Source organism: Pelobates fuscus, chromosome 2 (assembly GCF_036172605.1).
Source record: "Pelobates fuscus isolate aPelFus1 chromosome 2, aPelFus1.pri, whole genome shotgun sequence".
Classification (NCBI taxonomy): Eukaryota; Metazoa; Chordata; class Amphibia; order Anura; family Pelobatidae; genus Pelobates; species Pelobates fuscus.
Genome location: NC_086318.1, coordinates 402966207 through 402978411, shown reverse-complemented (window position 1 = coordinate 402978411; position 12205 = coordinate 402966207). Strand labels below are relative to the sequence as shown.

Below are 12205 nucleotides of genomic sequence, written 5' to 3'. Positions count from 1 at the left end.
TACGCCCACCGGGCGGAAGGAGCCGGGGCGAGATGGAAAGCGGGAGTGAAATGCCCTGCGAAGGCGAGGAGCATGAACATCCTCTTGTGGTACCCAACTCCTCTCCTCAGGACCATAACCCTTCCAGTCAACCAAATATTGTACTCTCCCCCGGGAGACACGAGAATCAATAATGGAGTTAACCTTATACTCCTCCTGACCCTCCACCTGAACAGGGCGCGGAGGGGCGATTGTGGAGGAGAATCTGTTACAGATTAGAGGTTTCAGCAGTGACACGTGAAAGGAGTTCGGGATGCGTAAAGTAGCTGGGAGAGCTAGACGATACGCCACTGGGTTAATTCGAGTCAAGATCCTGTAGGGACCAATATAACGAGGAGCGAATTTCATGGAAGGAACTTTAAGGCGAATATTCCTAGTACTCAACCAAACTCTATCGCCTGGAACAAAATTCGGAGCCGCCCTTCTACGTTTGTCAGCATGTTTCTTAACCAGTATAGAATTGTGTAGAAGAATCTGTCGAGTCTGATCCCACAACTTCCTCAAATTGGCCACATGGACATCAACCGACGGCACTCCTTGGGAAGGAGAAACCGAGGGAAGAATAGATGGATGAAAGCCATAGTTCATGAAGAAGGGGCTTGAATGCGTAGAGTCACAAACGAGATTGTTGTGCGCAAACTCCGCCCAAGGAATCAAACCGACCCAATCGTCCTGGTGTTCGGAAACAAAACAACGTAAGTATTGCTCAATCTTCTGGTTGGTTCGTTCGGCAGCTCCGTTAGACTGAGGATGATAGGAGGACGAAAAATTCAATTTGATGCCTAATTGAGAACAGAAGGATCTCCAAAAACGTGAAACAAATTGGGAGCCTCTATCAGAAGTGATCTCCGAAGGAATCCCATGCAAGCGAAAAATCTCTTTAGCAAAGATCTCCGCCAATTCAGGAGAAGTCGGGAGTTTAGGCAAAGGTACGAAATGTGCCATCTTGGTAAACCTATCGACTACGGTGAGGATAACAGTGTGCCTTTTAGAAACAGGCAAATCCACAATAAAGTCCATTGCCACACAGGACCAAGGTTTGTCAGGAATTTCCAGAGGTTGTAGAAGGCCACAAGGAAGCGAATGCGGTAGTTTAGTTTTAGTACAGACCTCACAAACTCCGATAAAATCCTTAATATCCTTCCGTAACGAAGGCCACCAGAAATCCTTGGAGATCAAAGAATACGTCTTGCGAACACCCGGATGACCAGCCACCTTACTCTCGTGAAGACACTGTAAGAGCTCCAATTGGAGTTCAGGAGGAACGAAATGTCTGGAAGCCGGAGTCAGTCTAGGTGCCAGATGCTGCAAGCTCCTTATCTGATCAAGTAGCGGAGAATGGACTTTGAGAGTAGTGTTAGCGATAATGTTACACTTGGGTACTATAGAGGACAAAACCGGCTCAGATACGGCAGCAGGTTCATATTGGCGAGATAAGGCATCGGCTTTAGAATTCTTAGAACCTGGCCTATATGTGAGTACGTAGTTGAAGTGAGTGAGAAATATGGACCAACGAGCCTGTCTAGATGATAGTCGTTTAGCCTCTCCAGTATAGGATAAGTTTTTATGATCTGTCAAAATAGTAACAGGATGCAAAGTACCCTCCAATAAATGTCTCCACTCCTTCAAGGCCATTATAACCGCTAGTAGTTCCCTGTCACCAATGTCATATCTGCTTTCAGTACCTGACAATTTTTTGGAAAAGTATCCACAAGGATGTAATGGTTTATCTACACCCAACCTTTGGGACAGAACAGCACCTATACCTGTCTCAGAAGCGTCAACTTCGAGTAGGAAAGGTAGTGTAGTATCAGGGTGAACTAAAATTGGTGCGGAAGCAAACAGCTCCTTGAGTGTCTTAAAAGCCAGAAGTGCTTCAGTAGACCAATTCTTAGTATCAGCCCCTTGTTTGGTCATATTGGTGATGGGAGCAATGATAGAGGAGTATCCCTTAATGAAACGTCTGTAGTAATTGGAGAAACCAATAAATCTCTGGATAGCCTTGAGACCCTTAGGTAAAGGCCAATCTAATATGGATTGGAGCTTCTCCGGATCCATTTCAAACCCCTCCCCAGAAATCACATAACCAAGAAAGGTAGTTTGGGATTGGTCAAAGCTGCATTTCTCTAGTTTGCAGTATAAGCCATGCTGAAGAAGTTTGTGTAAAACCCTTCTGACTTGTCCGTGGTGAGTTTCAATATCCCTGGAATGTATAAGTATATCATCAAGGTATACAATCACACAGTCATCTTGAAACTCCCTAAGAACCTCATTAATAAGGTCCTGAAATACCGCCGGGGCATTGCAGAGACCAAAAGGCATTACAGTATACTCATAGTGCCCATATCGAGTATTGAATGCAGTTTTCCACTCGTCTCCGTCGTGAATTCTCACCAAATTATAAGCACCTCTAAGGTCTAATTTAGTGAAAATCTTAGAACTTTTTAATCGATCAAAAAGCTCGGTGATCAAGGGAATCGGATACACATTTCTAATGGTTATCTTGTTAAGACCTCGGTAGTCAATGCAGGGTCTTAAAGAACCATCCTTCTTTTTAACAAAAAAAAAATCCAGCCCCAGCAGGAGAGGAGGATCTTCTAATGAACCCCTTGTCTAGGTTTTCACGAATATACTCCTCTAGAACTAAGTTTTCATTCGTAGACAAAGGGTATACATGACCCCTGGGGGGCATAGTACCAGAAAGTAAATTAATTTTGCAATCAAAAGGCCTATGTGGTGGTAAGGTATCAGCCTTTCCTTTGTCAAATACTGCCTTTAAATCTTGATACAAGGACGGTATCTGTACTTTGGTAGAGTCGGTAGCGTTATTAAGTGAGTTGACACTACAAAGAGGTGACACTTTCTTTAAACAATTCTCTTGACAATCCTGACCCCATGAAACTATTTCCCCTGATCTCCAATCTATAACGGGGTTATGTCTCTTAAGCCAGGAGTATCCCAGGACTATGGGAACAGAAGGAGATGAAATGAGTAGTAGGGATATCTCCTCCTTGTGTAGAATACCAGTAGTTAAGTAAAGAGGTGTGGTCTCCCGGAAAATCACAGGCTCAACTAAAGGTCTACCATCAATGGCCTCAACAGCCAAGGGTGTCTTCCTTAACTGGGATGGGATAGTGTGTTTGGTGAGAAACTTTTGGTCGATAAAACTCTCAGCAGCGCCGGAGTCTATCAATGCCATAGTCTCTAAAGTTCCCTTTTCCCAAGTTAAAGAGACCGGTAATAGGAGTCTATGTTCTTTGTAGTTATGAGTAGAGGACAAAATCGAAACACCCAAGGTCTGTCCTCTAGAGAAACTTAGGTGCGAGCGTTTCCCGGACGACTGGGACAGCTCAAACGTACATGACCTCTGACCCCACAATACATACACAGTCCCTCCCTTCTCCTGTACTGTCTCTCCTCCTCTGAGAGACGAGTAAGGCCTAACTGCATAGGTTCTGAAACCTGTGGAGTTTTGGTTTCAGAAATTTGAAATGATGGTGCTAGTCTAAAGGAAGATTTACCGGTTCTATCTCGAGTATTCTGCCTCTCCCTTAGACGTTCGTCAATACGAGAGATAAAGGAAATTAAGTCTTCCAGGTTCTCGGGAAGCTCTCTTGTCGCTACCTCATCAAGTATTACATCGGATAATCCATTTAAAAATACGTCTATATAGGCCTGTTCATTCCATTTTACCTCTGCCGCCAAAGACCTGAACTCTAGTGCGTAATCCACAAGTGTTTGGTTGTCTTGTCTAAGGCGCAACAGTAACCTGGCTGCATTGACCCTCCTGCCAGGGGGATCAAAAGTTCTTTTAAAAGCAGCTACAAAGGCATTATAGTTATAGACTAATGGATTATCATTCTCCCACAACGGATTAGCCCATCTCAGAGCTTTCTCAATGAGTAAGGTAATAATAAATCCCACTTTTGCCCTATCAGTAGGGTATGAACGGGGCTGTAGCTCGAAATGGATACTGATCTGGTTCAAAAAGCCACGACACCTCTCAGGAGAACCAGCATAACGTACAGGTGGGGTAACTCGGGAAGAAGCACCTACAGTAACTACCTCTAGCCCTGAACCCACAGAAGAAGCAGACATATTACGCATCTCCTCAGGTGGATTAATAGGACGAGATAGCAGCGCCTGTAGTGCTAGAGCCATCTGATCCATCCTATGATCCATGGCGTCAAACCTAGGATCAGGAGAGCCAAGCTGACAATTTGTACCTGCAGGATCCATGGCCCTGTCGTAATGTCAGGATCGGGTCAGGGATCCAACACGCAGAGTACAAAGAGTAGCAGATACGTATACCGGTCCTTAGAATGGCCGGACTTAACGTATAACTACGATAGAATGGTCAGAGACAAGCCGAGGTCGAGGGAACGAGAAGACAGGTAAGCGAGAGACAAGCCGGGTCAAGGATAACAGAAAGACAGGAGAGTAAATACCAAAGCCGGATCAGAACCAAAAGGCAAGAGAATAACAAAGCACTGTGTGACTAGGCGGACTAGAACCACGACAGGGCAATGAGTAAATGAGAGAGCCACTGTTAAGTATCCTGGCTAGAGAGAGAAGACACGCCTCCGGCGAGTCCTGATTCGTCTCCCGAGATTTGAGTGACAGGATGTTCCGGGTTGGCGTCATGACGTCGACCTCCGGTCCTCCTGCTATAAAAGGAAGTGACTCCCTCGCGGCCGGCGTTAGCAAGACCGAGTGAACCGCGAGGGGCCGAGGAGACATGCCGTCCGGACGGATAAACTTCTAAGTCTCTACCTCTCTCAGAGGTAGAGGCTTCAGGTACCCTGACACCAGCCCACCATACCCTGTCTGTCGCTGTCTCCTAATCTTAGACCAATTAAACCTGGCAGGCATGGGAAATCTAAACATTTACTAGTAATTGCAGTTGCACACTGTATCAATAACATACTTTCACTTAATTGAAGAGGATATAATTCTGGTTGACCTTTCTACAGAAGATGGCTTAACTAAAACGAAAAGTCCAAATGACTATTGCATGAGTGTATCTCGTGCATTGAAGGAACATGATTTAACAATAACCCGTGCTTGTAAAACTTTCCTCACTTTTAAATAAATGAATGTTTAGGATTTCCAGTTACCGTCAGCAGGCCAGTTGAGTAATTTCAGTTCTCAGATTTTCCTTGACCTCTCCTGGAACTGCACAGCCTCCTTAGCATTAGCAGACCGTTTGAAAGGAACCCTGGGACAGAATTATACAGATTACCCAAGTTACATTTGCTATTGATCATAAATTGGCTTCAAAGAACAAGCAGCTTTCCATGGGTGCAATAAGCTGGAGAAGAGACAGATCACGCGATGAAATGCACCAGGCTATGTATGGCTGTACTCAGCATCAAGAGATTTTATTTTATTATGTTTTTATTACTCAACTTTTTGATGAGCAGGACTCTATCAACCAACAGTGCTCGCTAGGAACTTTGTGTTAAAGTAGTCTCACGGTGCTAGATTGTAGTATAAACGTCAGGTTCTCCCAACTCCTGCGTACATACATATCAAAATAAATAAACCAACACAGTATTGTCTAACAGAAAATGATTACATAGGCAACAAACTATAAGAACCATAACTGCAGTGTCTAAAAATGTCAGCAGTGTCTAAGGTGGGGTCCTGCACACTGATCATGACGATGTTCAAATCCGCTTTATTCCCATACAGACTGATGGACCCCACCAGTCCTTAGGGGACTGAGGACATTGTAAACAGTGCTACTTGATGGAGAAATAATAATTCTACTACTGGATTTGGTTTGAGGCTACTGTCCATAAACCCCCTTGCCAGCCTTCCTATTCTATTTCCTTGGGGGTAATTGCCCCTGTTGCGGACCGTTTCAGCATAAAAGGGAATAAAATCCGTTTAGGCGATAATCCCCTTTCCTAGAGACAGGCACAGCTACTGCAGAACACCAAACTCCCGATCTGGATACGAAATAACACTCCGAACTGGAACAGCTGAACAAGAAAAGCATACAATCCGCTTACACTCCTGGCAGTCAGCTTACAATCCAATTCCCCCCAAGAACGAGACGACACTTCATTTTGAGGGTTAAACAGGAACTCTGGACTGGAACTCACACATACAGGCCACACCCAGGGGGAGGCATAAAATAACCAATCACATAGATGTTACCTCCCACGCATCCCCTCCCCTTAGTGGGACACATAATCCCATTATGCATACAGTGTAAAATATACTTTTACACAACTTTAATAACTTTAAAACCATACATCACATTCATATAAAAAAATACATATCCACAATCAATCCATTCAGGGGAACAACATATTAAAAAATGGCATGAATCCGACCAGGGGTTCAAAAGTTACTAAAAGTATCTTTTGTTCCTTTCTGGCTGGCAGAAAAACATCCCCACAATGCACCCTGGTTTCCTCCCTTCTGCCCTGGAGTTAATTGGAGAAGTAATCCAATTATCCAGGACTAGAGGCAGACTCCATTAACCACATGGTTGCAAAACGACATAAAACACTTTAAAATACATAAAGTCACATTTACACATAACACACAGACATTTCACCTATCCCCAGATAGCTGGGATCTGCACGCACAAAACTACCGAATAGCGCGCAGATCCTACTCACACAGTACAATTGCCATGGAGCTAAAGTCTTTCCCATAGTCTTTCATTATATGAATAGGCTCCATGGTATAGCTATCTGGGGTATCACATTCCCATAAAGTCTGGTCCATAGTCCAAAGGCAAGAGGCAGGCAAGCAGCCCCCTCCAAGGACACGTGGCGAGGTCGGTTTTGCCACAGCCCCCCTTGCCAGCTCTGCGATGCACGTGCAGCTGCTATATCTACACCTGGTTTCTATGGTGGAAAACCTATAAATTGCAATTATTATTATTTTATTATTTATATAGCGCCAGCAAATTCCATAGCGCTGTACAATGGGCAAAGGTTCTATGAGAGAAATCCTATCTGTTTTGCAGCTTACTTGTTTTATTGTTTTGTTTTTCGTTTTGTTAGGAAAGAAGTAAACATTATCACTAATATCAATTAGTCTTATTTTTGATTATTTTATACAGTAAGACAAGTCCGTCCAGCCTCCGTTAGCTACAACATCACAAAGAACATCTGTAAAACCTTAGAACGCTGGTAACCTTTTTTGGATTCCTGACTATACCCAGTAGAATTATTGTTCCAAATACTGATCTGCTTGTTATATTCTTACTTTGGGTGGAATGCTATAGTGCAGTCTAATTTATAAGTCCCTATACCGTCACCTTCGACGGGAGCCCAGTTGTTCTCAAGAGTCACTCTCAAATTCTTTCTTCACAACAGCAAAAATGAAGCATTCCACATGTGAAGCCATCGAGAACAGCTGAGATGGGTACAGGAAGCTTTGCATGTTCCAACACAGGTTGATTTATTACACAAAAATGATTCCGAGCATCTGACAAACCTAGGAGAGATGCCTATATACCTCCACTAAATACGACTAATACAAAGCGTAACCACACTAGCCTGATTACCTACCTAACACCTGCATTGCACAAGTTCATACTAAACTACCACACTAACCAAGCCTGCGTACAAAGTAAAGTCGCTGTTCTAACATTAGCAAATTTATGTTATATTAGGACAATACCTAAGCAACGTAAATCCATACTCTTTATAGCCTTAAAAAAAAAAGTGCTTGTTCTATCATGTACCTCTACGTTTAACGGTTTCAATGCGCTGGAGGATTGCCTTTGGGGTACCTCGCATGCAAATGTTATAAATTTACGCACGACAAAAATAAAGAATAAAAAAAAAAATAATGATTCCGAGCACGTCTGTTAGTTATTGTGAAATGCTGATGTCGGTGCCAGAAATATTTCAATCAGAATGTTGTAGGACATGCTTTGTCATCTTTCTCACCTGAGTAAGAGGTGGGGGAGGAAGGCTGAACACTGCACACCTCCACAGGACACTGGGTGCATTTGTTGCTCATCCTGTGGCCACAGGGAGCTTAGTTAGAAAGTTTGGCAACTCACAAAATCAAAGAATAATGGAATATATGTGAATCATAGATACACTTATTATGCTAAGAATCAGTGTTTTATTTAATAAAGAACAAAATTTACTCTGAATTAAAGAGCATGTATAGTATAAAAGGAATAGCTATTACTATGATTTATGGATCACAGGGTGCTAATGCAATTGATATTAACATAAAACATATACTTTAGAATTAAGATAGCGGACAGTTGTCTCAAGGGGCTAATGTAGAAAAATAGCAATAACAAAGTTACAATGACAATGCAGTCCATGGACTAAATGCTACATGTTGTGAACATTACAGTCTTGTTCCTAGAGAACTTGGATGGAATATCCTGCTTACTTGTGTATGATTGTTCCATGCAGTCTTTAATTGAATGGGTTACTTAAAGCACCGATTTTGATGTTGGTATTTCTCCAGTCAACATAACTATTGCAGTAGTGGTTATGATGCCAGGAGTACACCAAGGAAAAGTTCGTCCTGGAACCAAAATATTTGGAGTCAAACAAACAGAGCTGAACAAAATAATAGTGAGAAAATGTGTTCCAAACAAAAATAAAAAACACTTAAAAGTGGAAAATGAACCCAAGTAGACTTAAATACTCAAATAGAAACATTCACGCATGCCAATGCTGAATTAGTGGTTAAATAACCTTTATTGAATTGCTAGGAAAGTCATGCGTGGTATGTCTACTAGACAGTTAAAAAGAAGTGGAGGAGGTGTATCAAAGAGTGGAGAAGTATTTTAGCGGGGCCTAGAGAGTCCTCGGAGAGACTTAGGTTTATATTTGAAAACCCTTTCCTGATGTCTGAGTAAATTCTCCACTAAATATAATGTTGTAGGGAAGTTACACTGAGACAGCGTCCCCTTGAGGTATAGTAAGAGACCAGTAAACCGTGTTAAGAATAAGTAAGCGTCTATAGAAGGAGATAGAGAGCCTGTATAGAGAGTCTAGTGCAAAAGTAGTAATACTGTATCGGTAGAAATAACAAACGCTAGATACTTAAGTGATCGAACGTAGCACCTGAAACAGCCAAGAGTCAGAGACTATCAAATAAGGCTAAGCTATGAGAAATGTCCACCTGGATACTCTTTTATAATGCTCTATAATAATAATAATCCCATAGAGGCAGATATCAACACGGGAGTGAAAAATCAACGAAATGCTACCGCAAGGTTCTCAGCAGATCGTGTTATAAGCAGATATCCTGTGAACGTGTATGGGATATCAAGACTCCATTCCTAGGCTGTCTTATAAAATATACCCACAAAAACTGACACTTCAATGTTATCTATAGATAGCTGTTAACAGACAATCTTCAAGCGATTATGCTAACATACCATAATTCACTATCTCAGTGCTCTCAGCCGGTCATAGGCTAAACTAATAACCTAGGATGAGTGAGCAGTCTCGGAACAAACTTCTTTGAGTGAATTCTTAAATAGATAATTAACAGTGCTCACAGCCTAAGTAACGAAAATTAAATAGTCACCGGACGAGATTCTAAAATAGGCTACGAGGTAGCTAAGGAGCTCAGACCGAAGTCCAAACTCTGAGTAATAGAGGGACCAACAACCCTACAAAGAACACCCCCACTGCCGGATACTTAAACTAGAAATCCATCACCAAAAAAAGCCAAAATTAAATTAAAGAAAAAGTAAAGAAACAAGCGTAAATGAACGCTCGACACGCGTTTCGGCACTGTGGGAATACGCCTTCATCTGGGGCTAGGATGATGCCAGGAGTACTGTGGCCTGGTTCCCTGGTAATGAGGCAAACCTTGTAGCAACAATTTCCCCCCTTACCTGGGACTGCGCAGGGATCTGATGCTTCCTGGTGATCCAGGAACGCTCTTCTGGCTTCTACAGAGTGACAGAAACTGGAAGTCATGGCCATCATCATTCAATAAAATTTACACAGAATTGACATTAGCCAGCCCAGATCTCTAGTTCCGGCCTGGTTGATCACAACCCAATGATGCAGAGTTATACCTTTGGCAGCAGAGGGGTTGAACTCAGTATATGCATAGTTTCATAGCAAAACGCTGCACATCCAGACTCCAGATACAATGACTACTTCAAGTCACTGAATTGGTAATGGTGCTAGGAGTAACCATTTAAGGAATTAAAGAATAGTGGTGAAGCTCATGTCAAAAAGACAATGTTGGTGAAGGGCATTGTTAAAGATGGATCTTGTAGTGGATCTTAGGTCTGCCTTATTTATTCACTGTGTCTGTGGACATTGAGTTTTTTTTTTTTCAGTTTGTTTTTTATTGAGGCAAATTAATTGATATACATAAGTAGACATTGCAATTTAAGAGTTAGCATTGATTACATATGAATAACGTGTTAAATGTTGCAGACAATAATCTAGTTTTATCATAAAGAAAAAAAAAGAGAGAGATAAAGAGTGCATGTGAGAGCTTAGAACGGAGATATATGACGTTATAGAATGCAAAGAAAACACATCAGCAGTAGATGCATAATATGGCCACCCTACATGGCCACTTTACAAATCGTGTATAATTATAATTGTATAAGAGAGGGTAATATGGTAAGCAAACAGTCAGTGGCGTACACACAACCCATGGGGCCCCGGTGCGAAAACTGATCCGGGGCCCCCCCCGTCCCCCCCGCGCGAGCGCTTACTCTGCGCAGGCTGGGGCCGCAACACATGGCGGCGGGCACCTGGTCGCAGGGCTGCGGCCCGTGCGACCGCGGTATGTATGCCAGTGCATGCATAAACACATACACTTAAAGGACCACTACAGACACCCAGATCACATCAGCTCAATGAAGTGGTCTGGGTGTCAGGTCTCTCTAGTTTTAACCCTGCAGCTGAAAACATAGCAGTTTCAGAGAAACTGCTATGTTTCACTGAGGGTTAATCCAGCCTCCAGTGGCTGTCTCATTGACAGCCGCTAGAGGATTTTCTGCGATTCTCACTGTGAAAATCACAGTGAGAAGACGCTGAACGTCCATAGGAAAGCATTGAGTAATGCTTTCCTATGGGCGGTTTGAATGCGCGCGTGGCTCTTGCCACGCATGTGCATTCGGAGCTGAGAGGCGGATGGGGACGGAGAGATCCCCAGCGTTAAGGGAGTCCGGCGCTGGAGAAAGGTAAGTGCTTAAGACACACACACACACACTCTCATGAACAGACGCACACATTTACTGACAGACACACACTCAGTGACAGATGCACAAACATACTCAGTAACAGACACACACACTAACACACACTCTAACACTAACACACTCTAACACACACACTCACACACACTCACTAACACACACACTCACTAACACACACACACTCACTAACACTAACACACACACTCACTAACACACACACTCACTAACACACACACTCACTAACACACACACACACTCACTAACACACACACTCACTAACACACACACTCACTAACACACACACTCACTAACACTAACACACACTAACACTAACACACACTCACTAACACACACACTCACTAACACACACACTCACTAACACACACACTCACTAACACACACACTCTAACACTAACACTCACACACACACTCACTAACACACATACTCACTAACACACCCACACTCACTAACACACACACACTCACTAACACACACACACTCACTAACACACCCACACTCACTAACACCCACACTCACTAACACACACACTCACTAACACACACACTCACTAACACACACACTCACTAACACACACTCACTAACACACACACTCACTAACACACACTCACTAACACTAACACACACACTCACTAACACACACTCACTAACACTAACACACACACTCACTAACACTAACACACACACTCACTAACACTAACACACACACTCACTAACACACACTCACTAACACTAACACACACACTCACTAACACACACACTCACTAACACACACTCACTAACACTAACACACACACTCACTAACACACACTCACTAACACTAACACACACACTCACTAACACACACTCACTAACACTAACACACACACTCACTAACACTAACACACTCAAACGTTTTTTGTTTTTTTTAATCCCCCCAGCCTCATTACCTGTGGGAGAGCTGGGGGGATTCCCTGGGGTCCAGTGGTGTT

At 42.9% G+C, this 12205-nt stretch overlaps 1 protein-coding gene across 1 annotated transcript in view; it reads left to right on the top strand.

Moving 5' to 3' along the window:
* Nucleotides 1-12205, top strand: part of THADA (THADA armadillo repeat containing) — a 519919-nt gene that overhangs the window by 495072 nt on the left and 12642 nt on the right. The window lies entirely within an intron of this gene.